Source organism: Maniola hyperantus, chromosome 11 (assembly GCF_902806685.2).
Source record: "Maniola hyperantus chromosome 11, iAphHyp1.2, whole genome shotgun sequence".
Taxonomy (NCBI): domain Eukaryota; kingdom Metazoa; phylum Arthropoda; class Insecta; order Lepidoptera; family Nymphalidae; genus Maniola; species Maniola hyperantus.
In genome coordinates this window covers 12,000,092-12,025,599 of record NC_048546.1, presented here as the reverse complement: position 1 = coordinate 12,025,599, position 25,508 = coordinate 12,000,092, and the positions used below count along the sequence as shown (strand labels likewise).

The 25,508-nt window shown below is 37.2% G+C and overlaps 1 protein-coding gene across 1 annotated transcript in view; it reads right to left on the bottom strand.

Annotated features, from left to right (window-relative positions):
- Mms19 (MMS19 nucleotide excision repair protein) overlaps positions 1 to 25,508 on the bottom strand; it is a 404,347-nt gene that overhangs the window by 315,046 nt on the left and 63,793 nt on the right. The window lies entirely within an intron of this gene.

The window sequence follows — 25,508 nt, the reverse complement described above, 5'->3', positions numbered from 1 at the left end:
ACAAGGATCAAATCTTCTTGTATAAAATTGTAAATGGTCTTATTGACTCCCCTTATTTACTAAGTAAAATAATGTACTCTGTACCGCGATTGTCCAGACGGAATGTAAAAACCTTTAGTCTTCCACATATTAACACGAACTATGGCCATAATAGATTTTTAGTGAGGACATGCGATATATACAATAAGAAATATGTACAATTAGATCATTTTCAACACAAATTTGGTAAATTTTTAGCTGAAATAAAAAAGTTTAAATAATTATATGTAGGTTTAGCACGATTAGAATTATATACTTTATTTGTAACCACTTCATAACAAACTAACTTATTATAATTTAATTTAATGTAATTACTAACCTAACTAACTCCCGCACAAAAATTAAATAGATATAATGTAAATGAGTGAACACTTAATAGGCATATGTACAAACTAGAAATAAGTAGCTAAGTAAAAATGTAAAAGCTGTTTGTGTTCCATAATAATAAAAAAAAAAAAAAAAAAAAAAAAAAAAAAATTCTCCTTTTCGATAAGGACACAACTTTTTCTAAATTCTAGGCTTGAATTCGAGAAACAGGTTTAAATTTGATCCCAACAGAATTAATTGGGCAAAATATTATTATGATTCAGATAATATGATCTGTTGTAAAGTTTTGCATATTTAGTTACCACTTTTTACCACCGAACGAAATATATTAATTAGTAGGTAGGCGCCGCGTAGAAACTGGTATAGATAACTAGCTGATGCCCGCGACTTCGTCCGCGTGGAATCAGGTTTTTAAAAATCCCGTGGGAACTCTTTGATTTTCCGGGATAAAAAGTAGCCTATGTATCAAAGAGTTTCCACGGGATTTTTAAATAACCTAATTCCACGCGGACGAAGTCGCGGGCATCAGCTAGTAAGACATATTTCTGTAAGATACTATTTACTGAAATATTTAAAAACTTAAAAAGGGTGGTCAAAAACGTTATCTATTCCGGAAATATTGTTCTTGAACTAACAACCAACACGCGTCTGGCTTTGTTTGTGTCGCAAATAGCTAATTAACTTTAGTGAGCTATGTTTAGCGAGGATTAACTAGATTACACTTGACTACACCGGATCTGTACCTATTTGTTTAATGACTAACTCATCATGTAACCGAGATCTTTTACGATGTGATTAAGTACCTCGGCATCTTCACCAATGAAAATTGCTGGGCATACAAAAAAACCGACCAAGTGCGAGTCAGGCTCGCGCAACGAGGACTCCGTACTACGGTCGTATTTTTTCCACATTTTGCACGATAATTCAAAAACTATGATGCATAAAAATAAATAAAAATCTGTTTTCGAATGCACATGTGAAGATCTTTCATGTGGTACCCCACTTATATAGCTATCTTGCTTCGAAAAAAATATTAAAAAAACCGACTTCCAAAACCACTACAAAGTAAAAAATAACTTTTGTTTCTACACCTATAGTTAGGTATGTATGTTGAAGTCGGGCGAGCTTTACGCTTTGATTTCTAGTTTCTACTATTATGCTCGCCCGACTTCATACATACATAACTACACGTGTAGAAACAAAAGTAATTTTTTACTTTGTAGTGGTTTTGGAAGTCGGTTTTTTTATTTATTTTTTATTTTAAGCTTTTTAGTGTAGCACATTGCTTGGTACTTAAAATATTAATTTACCAGCAACACTTTCCAAATCCACACGGCTTAGGAGTTCAGTACCTTCCAGCATCAAGATTGAAGAGTTGGGACTTAGAATTCAATAACTAAGTCTATGCTCGGCGTTTACAATGTTATTTCACCAACTGAACAACTGAACGGCTACTTTTTATCCCGGAAAAGCAAAGAGTTCCCACGGGATTTTTAAAAACCTAATTCCACGCGGAAGAAGTCATAATATAGATATAGGTATAATTTTTCATCTTTAGTGGTGGGCTATCATCACTCAGCGCCATCTATGAAAATTTTCTCGAACGTTGCCTGGAAACCTCCTCATTAACTGACCAAAATACATTTTTTATTCAATACAGATGTATCTATTTAGCCCCTTAATACAAACTTTAACTCAATTCCAAGCAAAACTGCCTAAACCTGTCGTGTGTGTCGTCGTTCAATCGTGATTTTGATAAAAAAAGCATAATTACAGCAAAGTATTTTGCTCCTCCTGTATTACACCATTTCGTTCGCGATCTCCTCAATTTATTGCTAGTGATTGACTTCTGGATTTTTTGAAAATAAGGTGTCACCAATATATTGACCGACTAGGTAATAATATAAGTGGTAATCAATTAGATATAATATTAATTACTGCATTCGACAAAAACTTTATCATAATATTTCACCAACCATTACTTTATTGAATATTCAAAAGTTGGAAGTATGTAGGTAACTTGATGTGAAAATATTACAATAAAACTTAAAGCTAGATAAGGATCTAATTACTATACAAATCATGCCCGCGTGGAATGGTGCCAAGAATACTGGCTGCATTTCCGCGCTGGACAGCCAGGCTTATCCGTTGCTCAAAAAATGAGCCAGCCCTTCTGTCACCAGATGAGGCTTTTAATCACGGTGAAATGTCTCGTAAGGTAACTTGTGAGTTTTGAAAGAACATTTAAATTTCTCACTAAGAGACTTCACTTATTAGGTACGGTCGGCTTCAGAATTCGTGTTGCAATTCCGCAAAAATATTGCATCAAAAACCAGCGTACAATTATGACCCTTTTCTATAAACACGCCACGCAAACACACAGATGTGCCGACAACCGTGCCGTGCATGCAAGCGAATTCGATCATTGAGGTGCTAAACGAGTTTTGGCCTTTGACTGTATCTAACATCAAACAGACAAATGGCTGATCTTATTCAAAAGAGCTTACTGAAAAGTTACCTGGGTATTACAAAACAATACGATTGTGTATTATTTAAGTTGTAGGGGTTTCTTAATAATAAAAAGAAAGTTTTCAGTTTTAACATTAATTAAGTATATTATATTTTGTACATTACAGGCTCAACATAAATTGTCAGAAAAGGAACATTCACAGCAACACAACATGCTAACAATTAGCAATACTTTGAAACACACCTCTCATACAAATTGTCACTTCTTGAAACTATTACTACTACGATTGCCTACGTATTTCTAAGAGTTTTTTCATGACAATCTCTTAATGATGAGGTGGTTTTAAAATTAAACTAGAAGAACTTAATCTAACAATAAATATAATTTAACTATCACAGACGACAAACACAAACTAAAGAAAAAAGATAGAAGGAGCTTTTGCTAACAAAAGTGCAAAAATGAAGCCAGTCCGTCATCTTATCTACATAGCCTTGCATTGTGATCCCCAGATGGTAAACAAATCAGCTTTTCCCACCTTTCAAATATTTTAATGCTTTGAAAATGTTACTTGACTCCAAAATTATATGATTTCTTATAAAATCGGCTTCCCTTGAACTTTTGATTGACGATGCCACATTCATTACGTCATTTTCAAAAACATAATAATTCTGCTTAAAATTGATATTGTTTGTTGTTTTAGGAATTGGCGGTCTTTTTGCCTATTTCACTCTGTCTGTCTTTTTCTTTACGTCTGTGCAATAAAATTGCACTAATAAACTATGCGTATCGATCCCGTACTTTAGCGAACATCTCTGCTGTATCCACTTTGTTGGGGCCCTCGTTCTTGCCCAAGAAGGTGGTCTTGGTGGTCTTCAGGAGGCCAGTTCCGTCAGCAGTAGCTTTCCTCCAGTACACGGTTTGTACCGCATGTCTTCCGGCGATGTACCGCGTCGCGCTTCCGATCAATTGCCTCTTGTCCATTTTAGCTCCTCTTCTAATCAAAACTTCGAACTCAAACAGAGAATAACTCGCAGTCAAACAATCGAATTCACGTTTGTTTTTGAAATTGAATTCAATATCGCAAACTTTGGAACTGTACTCAAACAGAAACTAAAGCTTCAGTGAAATCGAAAACTAAAATAAAAAAGGCCGTTAGAACAGAATGTGTCTGTCAACTGTTTCGGAGCTTACTCTTTTTATTGTATGGAGTGAAAAGGCTCGCTCCGCTTTATATAGCAGTTGGCTGGCTGCGTCGTATGACGTGTCTTTTATCAGTCCATCCATGTGTGAGTGCAAACTTCGCACTATGCAGACGCGTGCTCCATTAACAAATTGATTCAACTGGAAAATAAACAAACACAACGTCATAGTATATCTGCTTTTGCGATATATTATGCACTATTTTATCTACGTCTATGTTATTTAATTGTTAACTAATGAACATGTTTTTGCACATAGTAGGTAGGTACATATTTTTAACCAAGATTTAGGTAAATTCCAAAAAAATCAGTAGGTACCCTTATTATAAACGCGAAAGTGTGTTTGTTTCTTGGTTTGTAGGTTTGTCCTTCAATTACGTCGCACCGGCGGCGCGGCGGTGCAACGGATTTACGTCATTTTTTGCATGTGTATAGATAAAGACCTGGAGAGTAGCATAGGTTACTTTTATCCCGAAAAATCAATGAGTCCCCACGGGATTTTTACAAAACATAATTCCACGCGAACGAAGTTGCGGGCATCAGCTAAGCAGCTAGTAGGCCAATAAATAATATTAAAAGACAAATCAGTCAAATCGACCATCTCTTAACAAGTACTTACTAGATGAAATTGAAATGAAAAAATCTTTAGGTATTTTTCTTGGCTAGAATGGTGCCTTAAAAATAAGGAAAGGTAGGTAACAATATTGCATTAGTTAATAATTGGTTATAGCTGTCCACCTCCAGATTTAACAAGTAACAAGAGAACAAAAAACAAGATGAATGAAGAGTTCAGGTATATACATTAGATAGATAGGTAGGTACCTAGTCCATGTGTTAGATATATTAATTTTAAAAGTTTTGTTGAAAAGCTTTCTCATTTTAGGAAATTTGTGACTGCTGTAGTAGAATAAACGTACTGGATGCAACCTGCAACTGACATTTTTCTCGACTGCTTCTGAACACATTTATTTGAACTATAATAATAATTTGAATATAAACATCATTATCATTTTTGCCACTCATTTCCAAGCTAAACCGCCTCAAACTGCATTTAGTGCCTTGTAATTTGAGCCAATGAACCAAAAACTTAATTTGCTGTAATCCGCTAAAAACCAATTAAACAAAAACTTAATTTGCTGTAATTGTTTCAGCGGATTACAGCAAATTAAGTTTTTGGTTCATTGCATATCATGGACTTCCGCAAAGTAACGCCTGCTTCTATACAACATTTAAATTTGAGTCGAAAATTCATGATTTCGATGGACACACCCAATTCCAAACAAAATGGACTAAAACTGTACTATAATTGAGTTCAAAGTTCGTGATTTCGAGTTAAACAGTTTAATATTACTGTAAAGTTTTGCCAGCTTTCATTCAGTTTTTGCTCCTCCAAAATATTAATTCACGCAATTACGACATTTTATTCGCCAACTTCTCATTTAAAATATGCATGTCAACTCTAAAATAAAATAAAATATTAGACGAGATAACATTTATCATATATTCTTTCGACATACCTTGATTAGTATAGGCTCATTTTTTCGTTTGTTTATTTTATGACGTAACATGTAACAATTTATAGTTTCAGCAAATAAAACGTTAATAAAAGTTTTATTTGCTGAGACTATATGAACATAATATTTTATGTTTACGCAGCAAATATTAGTTTTCCCCATGTTATCTTACGTGACAGCGAGATGATATGATTTCCATACAGTGAATACTCGATTTCTCTCGTTTTTACTGGGTATTGCTTTCGTCAAGTGTTTTACTAAGGGTGAAATCACATCTGTCAGCATCAATTTGCATTTCAACCGACTTCTATCTATTGAAAATGGCTATTTATATAGGTGCAGATGCGTAAATATCGGAAAGGAAAATTAATGTGAACGACGCGCGTATTTTCATGCAAATTAAATGAAAATCAAAATTACAGAAGGTACCTAATTAGATAAGGCTAGTTTTAAATTTTATTGTAATATAAGATTATTCCCGCGACTTCGTCCGCGCGGATTTAGGTTTTTTCAAATGGCATGGGAATTCTTTACTTTTCCGGGATAAAAAGTAGCCTATGACCTTCCCCGGGGTGTAAGCTAACTCTGTACTAAATTTTATCAAAATCAATTGAACTGTTGGGCTGTGAAAAGCTAGCAGACAGACAGACACACTTTCGCATTTATAATATTAGTATGGATTTTCAATAATATAATCAAAATTTTTTTCCTGTAGAACAGCTAAAACGCTTATGCTTCTGTGACTATATCTACCTCTCGATCGGGAAGCAAATTCTACTGAGAAGAGCGGGCAAGAAATCTAGGTGTGGCTCTTCATACCAGTCATTTTCTAACAGATGGAAAGTTACAATATGATACTCCCCACAGCAATTAAGTATAAATTGTTTTAAGTATAACATGATTAATAATTTTTAACACAATAATTGCCAAGTTATTTATGTATTTTTTACCAAGTTGCTTTATATATTGTTTGACAAAAAATGTTATACCTACGCTACACGGTAGCAAATTATAACTTTCATAAAAATCATATTACCCTAAGGCGAGATCAGACTAATTTACTTACAAGCCGCTAAGTAGGTACCTACACCTATTATTTCTTTCCAGAAGAAAATCTTGTAACATTTTGCTACACATATCATCCATAGTGATATTTGTATTGAGCTTGTGTGATATTGCGATAATGCAAGTAATAACCTAAATCGTCTTATAGGTATTTATAAATAAACCGGTCAAGTGTGAGTCGCACTAGCACACGAATGGTTCCGTACTATCATACAAAATACCTACCTACCTATGTAATTTTATTTATTTTTTAACTTGCATGGCGGTAATTTTGAAATTCGCCATCTTTGTTTTTAGGGTTCCGTACCTCAAAAGGAAAAACGGAACCCTTACAGGATCAGTTTGTCTGTCTGTCTGTCGGTCGGTCTGTCAAGAAACCTACAGGGTACTTCCTGTTAACCTAGAATCATGAAATTTGGCAGGTAGGTAGATCTTATAGCAGACATTCGGGAAAAAATCTGAAAACCGTGAATTTGTGGTTACATCACACAAAAAAATTAAATTGTGGCCATGAACAAATATTGCTATTTTCAACTTTCGAAGTAAGATAACTATATCAAATGGGGTATTATATGAAAGGGCTTCACTTGTGCATTCTAAAACAGATTTTTATGCATCATAGTTTTTGAATTATCGTGCAAAATGTTGGAAAAATACGGCTGTTGTACGAAACCCTCGTTGTGCGAGCCTGACTCGCACTTGGCCGGTTTTTTTTATTACGTATCTACTTACTTATTTGTTTTTATAGCGGCAATAGAAACTCACACACACTCTGTGAAAATTTCAACTCTCTACCTGAGTATAACGGTTCATGAGATACAGCCCGCTGACAGACAGACAGACTGACGGATGGACAACGGAAGCTTAGTAATAGGGTCCAGCGTTGGCATCGTTCGGGTACAGAGAACCCTAACAACTATACTAGGTCACGATATCGCAGCGCAGCAACGACCCAATTTAATTTATCCGCCATTTTGATACAATTACAGATAATACATACAATAAACAAGCATAAATTTTCCAAAAAAATATTTAAAAAAAACCGGCCAAGTGCGAGTCAGACTTGCGCACTGAGGGTTCCGTACTACAATCGTATTTTATCGACATTTTGCACGATAAATCAAGAACTATGATGCCTGAAAATAAATAAAAATCTGTTTTAGAATGTGCAAGTAAAGCCATTTCATATGATACCCCACTTGATACATACAGTAACCTTACTTTGAAAGTTGAAAATAGCAATATTTGTTCATGACCACAATTTAATTTTTTTTGTGTGACCTAACCACAAATTCACGTTTTTCAGATTTTTCCCCGAATGTCTGCTCTGCTATAAGACCTACCTACCTGCCAAATTTCATGATTCTAGGTCAACGGGAAGTACCCCGTAGGTTTCTAGACAGACCGACAGACAGACAGACAGACAACAAAGTGATCCTATAAGGGTTCCGTTTTTCCTTTTGAGGTACGGAACCCTAAAAAAGTTTCCTTAGCGCTCCCCACTCCCCAGCGCTTCCATACAAAAGTTTGGTTCCACGTTCTTAAGATACAAATACCTGTAGTAGTCGGTAGTTTGTTAGATTTCCGTACAAATGTGTAGTTTCAAAGTTACACAGGCTCAAAGATTTGTATAACTACTAGCTTATTCTCGCGACTTCGTCCGCGTGGACTACACAAATTTCAGACCCCTATTTTACCCCTTTAGGGATTGAATTTTGAAAAATCCTTTCTTAGCGGATGTCTACGTCATAATAGCTATCTGCATGCCAAATTTCAGCCCGATCCGTCCAGTAGTTTGAGCTGTGCGTTGATAGATCAGTCAGTCAGTCAGTCAGTCACCTTTTCTTTTATATATTTACATATATTGATTTACTCACATATTTTGTTAAACGCGTGCTACGTATATCTAAACAACCTTTTTATTGGAAACGTTTTATGAAATTTGATATTGAAAGGCCTCGAGGAAAAGGCTGACATTCCATAACTTCCATAAGGAAAATGTCTAAAATAATAGGAATGTTTATTTTATACGACTGCCGGGGAAATCGACGGAAAAATTATGCTAATATTTTTATGAATATCGCAGTCCAAGGAACGTAGCTTTTCAATAACCAGTTTCAATGAGGGAAATCTTCTTCTTCTTCTTCTTCTCGAGTCGACGGTCACCTCAAACATGAGCAGCCCAAAAAGCCGCAACCGCAATAGCTCGGTCTTAAAGGTAGCCATCCGTCGCTCGTGGTGAAAAGATTAGTCAGCCTACTGATTTTGTTCATGTAGTAGCTGATTCCAGGGACGCCGGGTGCTTGTGATCGGTATAAAACTAAACACCACGCGGGGAGGGTCTTTTCATATCCCCTAATAACACACAACAGATTAAAATTTTACTTTCCTAAGGGGTGACCAATGACCATCTACGTTAAGATCGCTCGGACAGTGATCTATGCTTTTAGACTCTTTATTAACAGATCTATATTTTGTCATAACACTTTTAGGAGGCTGCGGAGTGAGAGCGAGAGCGACGCTGACGGCCATCCGCTCCGCAGAAGAAGACAGCTCAGAAGGAGACATTACGCTCACCTACTCTTGGCCTAGGTATTTGGTGTAAACCTGTGCCGGTTCAACGCCTCGGGACGTCTCAGTTGCATCCGATACCCGGGATCATAATAGCTATCTGCATGCCAAAGTTGAGGCTGATCCGTCCAGTAGTTTGAGCTGTGCGTTGATCGCGTTGATAGATCAATCAGTCAGCTTTTCCTTTTTTTTTTTTTAATTCAGATACAAGTTAGCCCTTGACTGCAATCTCACCTGATGGTAAGTGATGATGCAGTCTAAGATGATAGTGGGCTAACCTGGAAGGGGTATGGCAGTTTTTATTAAACCCATACCCCTTTGGTTTCTACACGGCATCATACCGGAACGCTAAATCGCTTGGCGGCACGGCTTTGCATTATTCCTTTTAAATTATAGAGATAAGATACTCCAATAGTGAAAGTACTGAAAGGACAACTAAGTATTCAATAATAAAATATATTGATTTCTAGAATAGAACGTGTGCAGGACGCATAAAGAACTTTTCACATAATATGTATTAAGTAATTGACAATAATAGAACAGGCAAATCCCATTTAGGTATTCCGAAACGGAAACTTTCTATAGTTGATAAGATAATAATAATATAATCATCAGATTGAGTATGGCACTCAAGCTTCAAGTGATATCTAATGGTTATTTCCATTTCAAACTGTATCTGATGGTTATTTCCATACTGAAGTAGTTATTACCTTTATGATTTTCCCCTTTTGTTTGCCAATTAAAGGTAATTAAAAACATTCCTTGTGAAATGTTCTGAATACAATGAAATCCGTATTATGGTTGTTAGGTAGCAGAGACAGTAAAAGAATCTATGGCACTATTCAAACACGCTGTAGATTTAGGTAGGTATACCTAACCTTCAAAGCTACGATATGCCGATATGCATACTGAACTTGACACAGCTCATGGCAAAACTGATAGTGTTATCTTTAACGAACGACATTATTGTTAATATTCATCCTTATTTTCATTAAATTCTAGTCATGGGAATTGAGAAGCACCTGTCTAAGTACATTTTGCGATTTTGGGAAAGAATCAGATTTACGATAATTTTCATACCTATCGCAGTAGTGAGCACCGTGGTCTTATAAATGGGAGGTTCCAGGTTTGACTTCCAGTACAGGAAACTTTTTGCAATTTCTAAATTGTCTCTGATCTGGTGGATAGCCTATGGATATCTCCCTACCGACAAAGACATGCAGAAGCGACTTAGCGTTCCAGTACGATGCGTAGAAATCGATAAGGATATTTAACTGCCGTCATCGATTTACTTGCTTATCCCCGCAACTTTGTCCGCTTGGACTACACAAATTTCAAACCCCTATTTTACCCCCTTAGGGGTTAAATTTTCAGTAATATAAATAAAATCTGTTTCAGAATGTACAGGTGAAAACCTTTCATATGATACCCCACTTGATATAGTTATCTCACTTCGAAAGTGAACTGCTGAACCGATTTTGATGAAATGGTACAAAGATAGCTTGCATTCATTAGACGAGCATATTATACTACTTTTATGCCAGAGACCATTAGAAACTCATTGAATTCCCACGAGATTTTAAAAACTTAAATACAAATTATATTTTCTGTAGAGAGGTAGAGCTACTACCTATTTCAAAGTTTTTTACACATTTTGAGGTATTTTGAATTTGCAGCATATGCTTGGGCTGGGGCCTATGTGTTTGTATAAGTCCCGAAAATTTCTATTGCGCGTGGCCGCCATTTTAGTGACGTCAGCACTAGACTGAAATTTCGAGCTGATGGTTTTTATTTTGGCTGACGTCATTTCGATGTCAATGAGATATGCCCCCCAATTGTGTAAGAATAACCATTTCATGGCTATCGCAATCGTCAAGAAATTCTGCCCTTTGATTGGTTGATTCGCTGTTTACATTTTTTCACAGCCAATCAAAGGGCAGAATTCTTGACGATTGCGATAGCCGTGAAATGGTTATTCTTACACAATTGGGGGGATGGTTCCAGCGCCATAGCAATTTGCGGGACTAATAATACCTATAATTTCGTGAAAAAATATTAACATAATCGGATAGTATCTATATAATTTTATGTCAATAGGTACATCAAAAATTTTCCTACATGATGGATTTTTCCATACACTAAACAAACTTATCACATAGTGGAGTCACCACTGCTGTTATGAAATTTAGGGTTGTCACTACAGTAATAATTTATTATCTAACGATAATAATTTTATGTCTGTTTATGTTATCTTATTTTATGTAACTACATATAACAGCTATTGATTGCGTGCATTATATTATTATTATAATGGTTTTCTGATAAAGGTACAAGATTCAGGTCAATAAGTGAGGTACTGGTTAAGATAACATTAGTGCAGATTATGTTAATTAATCATATTTGCGCACTCAACAGTAACACACGTGTAAGTTTAAAGTAGGTACGACCGTACCTACTCGGATAGTTTTCTTTTTTTCTTTTTACCCGACTGTGTGACAGACAGGGTTAGGTTTTTCATGTCTTTCTGGGTATTTGTTATGTCGGATTCTGTATACCCCAACGTCTATAGGTTTTCCGAATTATATGCCCTGCCCATTGCCACTTCAGCTTCATAACCCGTAGAGCTGTCGGTTACTCTAGTTCTCCTACGGATCTCCTCATTTCTGATTTGACGATTTGACATCAGACGAGTTGCAGGGAGCCGCTGAATTCAGGTGGCGTAAGATAGTGGCGTGTGGAAGTGATGATGATGATGATGATGAATGTGAGAGGCACTTCAACGTAAAATTGTACTTACCCAAATAAAAATAATTGATATAAAGTTATGTTACAATTTATTTAGTTGCAGTTCATAATTCATAGTGTTTTCCTTTATTCCTCCTTCTCTAGTCCTTTTCGTTACAGACTATATTATAGACCGTACAAAATGACTTCTCACGCGCCATTTTAACTCTATGGGTCAACTGTCATGTCAAAAGTACAGTTCACCTTCAAAATAAGGACTAAAATCGTAGTTTTAACACAAAAATTGACACATAAAGTTAAAATTGCGCGTGAGAAGTCATTTCGTACGCATAATATTATGCACTTAATTTTATTTTAATAAAACCTACAGAACTGCGCCACTTTAGGAAGTTTCATTTTCTGAATTGGCCCGATCGCAAAAACCTGCGAGACCACATAAATTTTCCACCTACTCGATTTATTTTTCCACTTATAAATTTATTGCCAATTGAGGTAACCCTATAAACCAGGAGAAACACCTAATACCTAAGTCTGGCACGAGGCGACTGCATGGCTGTACCCCTGTATCTGTGTGGGTTATATTTATATTACTAGCTATTACATGTTCACTCTTTGTCCTAGTCACTAGTCATAACAATAATATTATAATAACTAGGTAGGTATTAGATAATATCGGAACTATTTGAATGTCGGTGCAATTTTCCACTATGCAATATTCACTAGTCTAAATATATAAAAGGAAAAGGTGACTGACTGACTGACTGACTGATCTATCAACGCACAGCTCAAACTACTGGACGGATCGGGCTGAAATTTGGCATGCAGATAGCTATTATGACGCAGGCATCCGCTGAGAAAGGATTTTGAAAATTCAACCCCTAAGGGCGTGAAATAGGGGTTTAAAATTTGTGTTGTCCACGTGGACAAAGTCGCGAGCATTCGCTAGTCTTCCAAGAAAAAATCCCCGTGTTGAGTTTTGTCTTTCTGTTCCATTTTTCGCTAAAATTTAAGGGCTGTAACAAACCAAACTCTTGGCGGTAGGCGGCAACGACTAGTTGTGTCAATATAAACACGGAAGTGGGAGTCAGTTTGCATTTTGATTGTTTTAAGCAAGGTATTTTTGAATTTCTTGAAGTAAACAAACCAAGGTCCATTCAGGGCTCCAGCGCGATGATATGATGTATTTGAATTTTAAAGTGTTCTTAAATTTTAGGGCTCTCTGAACTGAAATTTTACGGTGATCACTTTTAAGAGATTCTCGCTGCGGCTTGATCTACCTACATAATATCTTCTATTAATTATATGCTACAAAATCGTGCACATTGCCGTGTTCGATTTTGACCTCCTAGTTCCTATCAATCGATATATAATGTATCGGTATAGAATGTAGCTCCCATCACACATTTTCACGCGTCGCGGGCTGTTTGGATTAGGCTTAAAAGTTTCATTGAATATTGTCATAAAAATACTTAAGGCGGGCGGGCGGGCGGAGGGCGCGCGTTCCCCAAAGCTTTTGATTGTTTTGTTTCAATATACCGAGAATACTTGACCCACAATATCGTCGGCTAATAGTTTCAGAGCTGACGGGGTACGACAAAAACCAAACAAACAATTTTTCACTAACAAAAATGCTACTGGCTACAGGGAGCTGGTTTTAATAAATTGTTTTGACATCAGTACCCTTTTTATAAATGCGAAAGTGTGTTTGTTTGTTGGTTTGTTGGTTTGTCCTTCAATCACGAGGCAACGGTGCAACGGATTGATGTGATTTTTTGCATGGGTATAGATAAAGACCTGGTGAGTGACATAGGCTACTTTTTATCCCGGAAAATTAAAGAGATCCCACGGGATTTTTAAAAAACCCAATTCCACGCGGACGAAGTCGCGGGCATCAGCTAGCTTTTCATACAAGACTTGTATAAAAATGTTCTGTGCCCGAAGGGTGCCAACGGGGCCCTATTACTAATCCTGCGCTGTCCGTCCGTCTGTCCATACCTCCGTCTGTCTGTCCAATTTGAGTTGAAATTTTAACAGAGTGTATTTCTATAGCTGCCGGTATATCAACAAATATAACAAAAATTAAAAAAAACCAAGGTGGCGAATTTCAAAATGGCCTCCGCGCAAAAAAGTACATACCTAGTGTTAAAATATCGTGTACGATGATACAGAATCTGTACCTACAGAACCCCTCGTGTTTGAGTCCAAGTCGTACTGATTATTTTTAAATAGCTGTGACACATAGACAGTCGGACAGATGTACTGCAAAAAACCACAAAATATTATAATAGTTGACGAAACTAAAGATTCCTTGGTTTTTGCTATGGAACCCTTAAAAGTCGTACGTTATTTTGGTTTAGTAGTTGCATTATTGAAGAGTTTTATTTATTTTAAAATTGTTCGGAAAACAGAAAGCTTGATAATCTCCAGCTCTTTTGCTTTCAAAGTCTCGCCATTATCTTCCACATATTTATGTACTAAGCCCATCCTAAGCCGGGATAATAAAGGCAGACTGCTCTCGATTATACACAATAAGATGCGGAACCGTATACAATGTACTGAGCTTAATGGATATTTTATTCACGTATGCACCGAATTAGGAAGTTATCACACTGGCGATTAGCGAACGAGTCGTGAAACAGCGATACGGATTATGGAGCCAAATTTTCACTCACTCACTCACTCGCATCAAAGCTAATAAAATTCATAATCCTCCCGAAAAAAATTTGGTCGATGATCAGTCTCCACAGAGATTAACGCGCGGGAGGTATTAATGTATTATCGTGCGCAAATGTGTGTGTGTGTGTTTGTGTGTGCAAATACCGATGCACATTCTATTCTCTTACTATCATAGTCCGATGGGACAACAATCCGACATGACCAGAGAGAGATCAGGCTCAGAGCCGATGGCTATTTGTATTCTCCGTGGAAAGGGAGTGAAACACCGCGGCTAACTTCCAAACTTCGGGCTAGTACTAAGGATTTCTTGACATGAAAACCCAGTAGGTACCTATTTTTGATCTGACCGGAAATCGAACCTAGGATTTTGGCAGCCGCAGTTGAACATGCTAACCAAAGAGAAAATATAGAATGGTGACGTTAATCGTTATACCAGCCATATACCAGCGTTCGATAAATAAAAAACTCTGAGTTTGTACCTGCGTAATGACATATTCTTAGGTCCGTTTTTCTTTGACTCTTCGAAGCTCGAATTCTATTAACGTTGGTGAGATGTAAATTCTCGTACTAAACATAAGAACTCTTTGTGCGTTTTTACACATCGCTAAACTGTATCGTAGGGAACACGTTGCGTTCACGCGGCAAGCTTGCTGCACACTTTTTGCAAGCGCATTCACAAGTCGCAATACACTCGCAAGTGTGATAATGCCCTTAGCTTACTTAACAATAGCAGCTATGAATAAATAATATTCACAGAATATTATGAACTTTCTAAATACCTAACTATTTTATTAATGTTCTTCTAAGCTCTAAAGCTAAGCTGGATATAAACTACTTTATGGGATATAAATGTTTGCATTATTATGAAGCCAAGTTAATGAATTTAATTTAATATACAGGATGTAACCAGAACGCTAGCAAAAACGAAGACAAGTGATAGTACCTACCTACTGCTGATTACTGATAATGTGATACCACAAAAAACGCGAAAAATTTCCTATATTTTGTAAAAGTTCACGATATATTGCAAATAAAACATCTGACTAAGGCTAAAGGCCAAAGAACGTTGCGTAAGTAGGCCACTCGGAGTTAATGCCGCGTCGTAGGTGGGGCATTGACCCGAGTTTTGCACGCTATAATTGCGAATTTGAAAAATACTAAATCACTAAAACTAGAAAATGAGGCAAATGGTTATTGGTATGTATTAGATTGTGTTTAGGTAGTATTACAATTGCGCTAAGTTTTTGCTAGCGTTCTGGTTACATCCTGTATTTTGTAACAGACGCCCCATTAGATGGACAGACACATCAAACGAGTCGCAGAGAGTCGCAGAAAGCAGAAGTCGAAAATTTAATGCCACTGATTTTACTTTCACAACGTTTCCGCTTGGGGCGCTGGCTGTAGATGTGTAGACAAACTTGAGCTTTAAAACAAGGTTGTTAAGATCCAGTTTACTATAATGCGGAAGTGTTTTGACACTCGAATACTATCAACGTTGGTGAACGATAAAATCTCGTACTAAGCATACTGCATGCCAAATAGCCCGATCCGTCTAGTAGTTTGAGCTGTGGGTTGATAGATCAATCAGTCAGTCAGCTTTTCCTTTTATATACACCTAAATAGACGAATTCAATGTAAGCTAAATTATTTATCCGGTGATCATAATATAAGTCTGTAGTTTATAAAGCTTCGATTTTTAACTACAACTAGGTAAGTATACTTAGATATCAAATTCACACTCGCATTTCGACGTCCATTCCATTCAATTCAATTCAATTCAAATTTCTTTATTGCGAATATGGGTAAACAGTGCAGATATTACAAAACAAAAAGGTACCTACAGCCAAATTCTGCCTATTAGCATGCAATATGTTATGATATACCTAACAACGTGTAAGTAGGTACATAGTTTTGATAAAATTAGTCACATTAAATACTTAGTCACAAAAAAAATGCAAATTTAAATAATAATATTACAAATGTCAAAAACCGGCCAAGTGCGAGTCAGGCTCGCTCACCGAGGGTTCCGTAGTACAGTCACATTTTTTCGACATTTTGCACGATAAATCAAAAACTATGATTCATAAAAATAAATAAAAATCTGTTTTAGAATCCACAGGTGAAGCCCTTTCATATGACACCCCAATTGATATAGTTATCTTAGTTCGAAAATTTAAAATACTAATTACTAGTTTATGACCACAATTTAATTTTTTTTGTGTGATATAGTCACAAATTCACGGTTTTCTGATTTTTCCCCAAATGTCAGCTATAAGATCTACCTACCTGCCAAATTTCATGATTCTAGGTCAACGGGAAGTACCCTGTAGGTTTCTTGACAGACAGACAGACAGACAACAAAGTGATCCTATAAGGGTTCCGTTTTTCCTTTTGAGGTACGGAACCCTAAAAATTAAAATAAAACTAAAATTTATCTACAAGGTAATCATTAATCGAGTAATATGTCTTTTCTAACAGTAGTTTTTTCAATTTTATCCTAAATAAAGGAAGTTCGCGCGTCTCAATTATATACTTATTTATCGACTACACAATATCTGTAGCTCGAAATGAAATTCTCTAGGGAAAAGAACGAACTCGTTTCGGATTTTTCTCTCGAATACGAGTAGGTATAACATGAATATAACAATACGGGATGGAAGTGTGAATTTCTGATACGCTTGACTTTCCATAAAACTATTCGATATTGCAGATTTGCAAGAAATAAAAGCTAGTAAGTAGGTACCTCTGTAGATCGTGGAAAATAAAATAGCTTCTGTACTATGGAGGGAATTTTATACTTTTAGGGTTGCGTACCTATCTCCAGAGAAAAAAGGAACCCTTATAGGATCACTTTGTTTTCCGTCCATCTGTCTATCTGCACAGCACAGACAAACAGGCAGACAGAATTTGCACACTGCCAAATCGCAATGGTACCTAGTAAAAAAATATTTAAAAGACCTAACTAACGCCAAGTTGTTCGAAACAAATTCAAAAAATTAAGTGGAGATTAAACTAATTGAACTATAGGTACTTGTTTAAACTACGAAATTATCATGCCGGAAAAGAAACTGTTTTTATCTCGATACTTAGAAACAGCAACTGGCTCTTGGACTATTTACTTTTTTTGACATCATCATACCGTATTCCTTTTGAATATAAAGCTATCTTTGTCCTTTACAAAAACTTGCCCCGGGCTATCTAAAGGCTTTTTGTTGTTATATTGTAGAGCAAAATATAACAAAGTGGTTTCATCACACGTTTGGGTAATTTATGCAAAACATGTGTAGGAGTTTTTACTGTGCCGCCGTTGCTTTAGGAAATATTCTACCAGATTATAATAGTACATTACAGTCCAGGCCTGAAATAAAGCGATTACTGACTGAGTGTTTTGAAAGAACGAGGCGCTAGCGGATGAAGAACCTCGTCATCTGCAAGCAATTTCCTTTACAGTCCTCTTGGAAATTATTGGCGTGCGGCCAGTAGAGACCCGATAGCAATCCTCTGTAGTGAAATCCTTTCTTGAGTAAAGTAGCAAATTCCGAGCAAGTGGAAGAAAATACGTTTACCAAGTCACAAGCTATCTACTAGGTAAAAATATCAGCCATATCTAATGTAAATAAAAAAGGAAAAGCTGACTGACTAACTGATCTATCAACGCACAGCTCAAACCACTGGACGGATCGAGCTGAAATTTGGCATTCAGATAGCGACGTAGGCATCCGCTAAGGGTTTTTGAAAATTCAAGCTCCGAGGAGGTTAAATAAGGGTTTGAAATTTGTGTTTGTGAAGTCGCGTGCGTAAACTAGTGTCTAATATGGTAAACAAATCTTAGCTATAAATAAAGGTCATCATCACCGTCGTCGTCAACCAATAGGTGCTCTGCAGTGCTGGACATAGGTTTCACGTCTATGTCCAGCAAAATTACTAGGTACATATTATTAATACCATTATAATACATATTTCATGTCTATGTCCATACAAATGGTAAGCGCAATCCGCCTAAAAATATTAAAAACCGGTTAAGTGCGAGTCAGGCTCGCGCAATGAGGGTTCCGTAGTCCGTACTACAGTCGTATTTTTTCAACATTTTGCAGGATAATTCAAAAACTATGATACGTAAAAATAAATAAAAATCTGTTTTAGAATGCACAGGTGAAGACCTTTCATATGATACCCCACTTTCAATTTTCTAAGTAAGATAACTATATCAAATAGTTATCTTACTTAGAAAATTGAAAATACTAATTATTAGTTCATGACCACAATTTAATTATTTTTGTGTGATGTAACCACAAATTCACGGTTTTCAGATTTTTCCCCGAATATCAGCTATAAGATCTACCTGCCTACCAAATTTCATGATTCTAGGTCAACGCGAAGTAGGTACCCTGTAGGTTTCTTGACAGACCGACAGACAGACAACAAAGAGATCCTCTGAAGGAAGTGAAGGAAAAACAAAACCCTGATAGGTTTTGTTTTTCCTTTTGAGGTACGGAACCCTAATAAGTAGGTACAGTACCTAATTTAAATGAGATCTTAAAACGGTTCAATCTTCTGATCTTGCCGATCCCTGCCTTGAGCATTGTGATTTGTGCCTTGTAGATATTCTGTAATTTTAGAGGACACTCCATCGTCTTTTGCTTTTCACTCTTACTTTTTATCAGAACTCTCAAACAGAAAAACATTAATACTGACGTTTGTTCTTAAATAATTATATCATATTATACGCGGTTCAATAGCCACGCCTCTCAATTCAAGCCTATCGTACAATTATTATCTTTTTATATAAATATTTTCGACAGTATAATTAGGTAACAAAGTATAATATAATCTTAAGGCAGACGTAGGTAAATAGATAACGCTGGAAACACATTTTTTATTAACCGACTTCAAAAAAGGAGCAGTGCACAATTGCACTTTGCACTTTGCAATTGTGCATTGTAAGGTCTACATCTCCTGAGGATGCTCCGGTGTCGGGGCGAAACGTGCGTCGAGTGTGTTTGGGATTTGTGTGTTGCTGCGTGGCGGCTGCTTCTTCCTGCACGTTTAGCAGTGGGAGGGCGGGCGGTGCATTTTGCATGCTGCATGTTGCACCATACAGATTCGACCTGTTTCAGCGGACTATAGCAAATTAAGCTTTTGGTTCATTGTATATCATGGACTTCCGCAAAGTAACGCCTGCTTCTATACAACATTTACAGATGTTTATGACTTTCAGAAACACTTCGTGGCGTGTCATGAATATGTTTCCAGCTTAATATTACTCATACGTACTGTTCATTATTATTACAATAAATTAATTAAATGATAATCTATCTTGTATTAACGTCATTCAGGGTTAATAGGTGTGACCCATGGTGACAGTTTTCACTCACACATCTTCACTTCCACTTACCTACCTAATTGTTATCTAAGTATTTCTAAACAATATCTTAATTCCTAATGAACAAGTGTTGACGTTATTTACTTATCTAGCTTGTTTAGAGAACCTGCATCTTGTTAGTACTGAGCAGTATTTGATGCCTCCCTGGCGCAGTGGTGAGCGCTTTGATCTTCTAAATGGGAGGTCCCGGGTTCGAGTCCTGGCAAGGACTCTATGAACCAATCAATCAGCCTGTTTGCGTCCACTGCTGGACATAGGCCTTCCCAAGAGCACGCCACCACACACGATCCTCCGCCTATCTCATCCACCCACTTCCCGCTATCTTCTTAAGGTCGTCAGTCCAGCGGGTTGGAGGTTGTCCCACACTGCGCTTGCTGATACGCGGTCTCCACTCCAGAACCTGAGGTGGCCTGCCCACTGCCACCTCAGCTGGCTAATTCGTTGGGCTATGTCAGTCACTCTGGTTCTCCTACAGATTTCCTCGTTACGGATTTCCTCGTTACGGATTTTGTCCCTCAGAGAGATACCCAACATAGCCCGCTCCATAGCCCTTGAACGACTTGAATGACTTGAGCGACTTTGAACTTGTGGACAAGGCAAACTGTCAGTGTCCACGTTTCAGCGCCATACGTCATCACAGGTAGGACACACCTACACACCTACACCCACACAGGTTTGGGGTATCGACGAATTGAAGACTTGACGCAATTTTCTAAATGCTGCCCAGCCCAGCTGTATTCTTCTGTCAGCTTCCTTGTCGAATTTGTTTCTACCAAGTTGTATTACTTGTCCTCGGTAGTTGTATCCTTGAACAACTTCGATGCTGACATATTATTTCGACGGAGATGGATCTCGGAATGACGTACCAGTTAAACATGACTTTCGTTTTGTCCACGTTCATCCCGGCGAGACCCACTCGTCTGGAAGAACGTGGGAAGAACAGCTAAGGTCGGTCAGCAATTTACTTATGATTTCTAAATTCTAGTTTGGTACCCAGAGATAGCTTTCGGCGGATAGAGTGTAAATCGTAACATGACAGTTGATACATAACATAGAGCAAATATGGCAAGCTCTTCCTCAACATTTACCTACTCACGATATATTATGGCTTTATTTGTACAAAAACCACTAGTAATTGGTAGAATGTATAAACAATCTCTATTACGTAGAAAGCCGTTTCGAAATAGACATTGTAAAGGGTGTATTTAGCTGCAGAATGCTCCAGAAATATTCACAAGAAACAATAGCTTCCTCTAGTGGTGAATATTTTGCCGCGGGGGAAACCGCAGTGTCAAGACAAAGACAATTTATGTCACAGAGCTCCTAGTCCTACACTGGATATACTGGCTGGAACCTAGACTTTTACAATGCACAATTAATTTAATGTTCACTTTTCATAGTTGGCAAAAGACAATAATAGTTAAGACATCGCGGTCGGCCTTCTATTCAGAGGCATGGGGCTTCGATTCCGGACGCGCATCTCTGTTCTGTGAGTTTTAAGTAATTAAATATGATTAGCTTAATAAACGGTGAAAGAAAACAAACAGGTGAGCAAACCTGCATATACCTACCTGCGAGTTTTCCATAATGTTCTTAAAAGTGTATAAAGTCTACCAATCTGCACTTGGCAAGTTTGGTGGACCATGGCCAAAACTCTTCTCATTCAGAGAAGAAAGCCGTGCTCAGTAGTGAGCTGGTGATAGGTTGATCATAATGATGGTGATGACTGATGACATAGAAATCAGTACAGTGCGCGACTGGTCGAGATGGCAATCAGGGTATGAGGCGGGGGGACGCGCACCTCACCCGCGCTCGCCTGCACCGGGATAGCGCGGGGGCTGTGCGGGTGTGCAGGGTGTCCCCACCCCGATTGCCATCTCGACCTGTCGCGGACTATAGGTAGTGTTGCGGCGGCAGGTCGACGCTACCGCTGCCTGCGGTCAGCTACGGACTTGTACCCTTAGAAAGCTACTGACCCCCCCCCGAATAGGAGCCTATTTAATGAAGACATCGACCTTGTACATAACAGCTTGGTACGACGTTTGTCTAGTCAAAGTCAGATTGGATATTATTGTATTGTACTGTACCAATAGGTACACTTTCCCAGTGTCGAAGTTCTATCAAAACTCCCGAAACTACGTAGGTACCTACTTAGGTTAGGTAGGTACTTGTACCTATACCTAGGAAATTGAAAATGAATATTATAAAATTCAGTCCGCTACAGTTACTCAATCATTTTGTTGCTCACAGTGCTCACAATAAAATACTGCATGAATCACACTACGATTTACGGATAATATGAAATGAATTTCCAAATAAAACCTTCAAAATGGTTCCCCTAAAAATATAAAATGCTGGACTGAAACCAATAAAACATGGCGATTTACTGAAGCCATCGCCTCTACAAAATGCACTTGTTGTAAAACTGAGTTCTTTCAAAGTGAATTTCTTTCAAAACTCATATTAGAGACGTCGGACTTTAGTTCAGATAAAACCTGTGAAATAACAGATATCGCTGGCGTGCAGAGAAAACTACGCAACTGACATTTTTCAGTCAATTCTAAGAAAATTCCTGTTTTATTATTTACCTATCCTTGTTTTGAATCTATTTTTATCTCAACTGATAGCAATAATAATTTATAGTTTATACGTAGGAGAACTAATTAATCTGAGACTAAATAATTCATATCAAAAGAACCAAATAATAAAAATAAAGTAACTACCTAGTTAATAAGTAAATAGGTAGGTACTTTTTATATCTAACTATTTCACAATATGAATCTTATACCGATAATATAAAATTAATATTAATCAGTAGATATCTTTAGGTATAGCGAAAAATTTAGGATCACTCGTATCATCATCATCATCAACCGATAGGCGTTCACTGCTGGACATAGGTCTCTTGTAGGAACTTCCACACGACTCGTCTGATGTTGTCCGTCCACCTAGTGGAGGGGCGCTTTCCGGTGCGAGGTCGCCACTACAGCACCATGAGCAAAGAAAGGCAAAGAAAAACTCGTCGCTCAGTGACGCTTTCTTGGCCAAACTATCTCAACTAGACACTCGCAAACTAGTTTCTAATTTTTTAGCTCAACTCGTTTCTCGCTTAGGTATCATCGGCAATCAAATAACTAAGGCCTAAAAGTTAAGAAAAAAAAACAATTTTTTTCTCTGATTTAAATTTTAAATTCATCAGTTATTGACTTTCACGTGAACGCCGACTAGATAAAGGTTGAAATTTCGAATCGAAACGCAAGAAAGCTCGTGGGAAATTCAATTTCATATTTCGCGACGTACTCTCGGCAAAGGCTTCAGCTGTGCAGAACTGAGACAGGAGGATTTCGCTGGATTTCATTGTTGAAGTGACAGGAATTTTCTGGAATCAAGGAACAAATTTGGTAAAGAAACACAGAGAATTAGTAGATCTTTTATTCACAACTAGTTTAAGCCCGCGACTTCATCCGCGTAGCTACACAAATTCTGAACCTCTATTTTACCCCCTTAGGGGTTTAATTTTCAAAAGTCCTTTCTTAGCGGATGACTACACTCATAATAGCTAGTCAGGTAGGATGCTTCAGCTCGAACCGTCGCGTCGAGTAGTGCCGTACCTACCCAAAGGGTGCCAAGTGCCAACGGTACCCTATTACTAAGCCTCCGTTATCCGTCTGTGCGTCCATCTGTCTGTCAGCGGGCTGTATCTCATAAACCATAATAGGTAGATAGAGATTTTTTTTACAGAATGTCTACTCGTTTGTCAAGAAATAATAAAAATTTCAAAAAAGTCGCCATAAAGTGTTGTTATTGTACGTCCGATGGTACAGAACCCTCTGTATGCAGTCCGACTCGCACTTAACCCGTTTATTTAGATATTTTTAGCGCGATTTTAATGCTTGAATATCATGTTGCTCTATGGAACTTCATCAGCTAAATTCATTACGTAACATATTGCGCTATAACTCTAAGCAGGCGCCGGTACAACAAAGAGTTACACTACTTTCTACTTTCTATACACTTTGTAAGAGTTTTTGATACACATAGAGGCATAGCTATCTATGTATAAAAAGGAATAGCTGGTTGACAAGCAAGAAGCGATCTTACTTTAGTCTTAAATAAACATGAAACCATTCCAGTTTTAACAAGTTTCCTAGGTACATTAAAGTTAAACTAACCTAGTCTTGAACTTTTGCATCGCATAAGGCTTCCGGCGCTCACGAGTCACGTCATGTTATTACTTATTATAATATGTGATGTGAACTTACTGCATACCACGTGTACATTTCGACAACGTTAATATTGAATAGTTTAAAAACTATTCAGGTGAATAGTAGTAGGAAATACGGAGGTCCGTAGTCCGTACGTACCCGAAGGATGCCAACGGGGCCCCATTGAGACGCCTGCACTATCCATCCGTCTGTCTGTCTGTCAACAAGCTGTAATCTCATGAACCGTAATAAATTGGGTTGAAATTTCTATTGCTGCTATAACAAGTAACAACATATTATACAAATTTCAAAATTTGAGCAAAATCGCACTTTGAGATTAGTTACAACTTACAACAGCTGTAGCTAAGATTGTTTCAGGGGGATATTATTATTAAACAAAGAATAAAATTACAATTATTTTTTGACTGTGTAATCTAATCCTATTAGTATAAATAATTCATCCTTCGTTTATGCTACGTTTCCTATTAAAGTAGCCTGTGAAAAATCACGAAGCAAAATCTCACAAACTTGTAACTGCATTTTAATCCCGTTTTATTTTTTAACTAGCTTATGCTCGCGACTTCGTCCACGTGGACTACACAAATTTCAAACCCCTATTTCACCCCCTTAGGGGTTGAATTTTCAAAAATCCTTTCTTAGCGTATGCTTACGTCATAATAGCTATCTATCTGCATGCCTCATGCCAAATTTCAGCCCGATCCATCCAGTAGTTTGAGCTGTGCGTTGATAGATCAGTCAGTCACCTTTTCCTTTTATATATTATTTAGATTTTGCGTGCGCATAGTCATCCACCCAAGCTGAAGCTAAAGAGTGTGCGAGCGAAAACACTCGCATAGCTGCGTGTTAAAATGCGAAAAATTACTAGACGTACATTGTACAGGCTAGAAAATTATTGTGTCTTATTAAATACGAATATAATTTATGATAATTTTCTGTGAAAAATCACATGTGAAATGTGTGAAGTGTGTCACCGTGAAGAAAAAAAAAATTCACCAAATGAAAACGATTCAAAAGTAGCTAGCCCATATTCTCTACAATAGGCCCTCTGAACTCTAAATTATTTGTAATTCACTTTAAGGATTAAAATATTAACCAATTTTCTTTTAGTAAATTGAATTAAATCACATTTGTAAGGCTGCTGGCCCCTTATTTATTTTGCTAAAGCTACATAGAATAATAATCATCCAAACTTTTGTACATACCTAATAAGGTAGGTACCTAGGTAGGTACTTATTTTAAATTCTAAAATGAACTTTAAATTAAAAACATAAATAATGGTTGGTATGATGACGT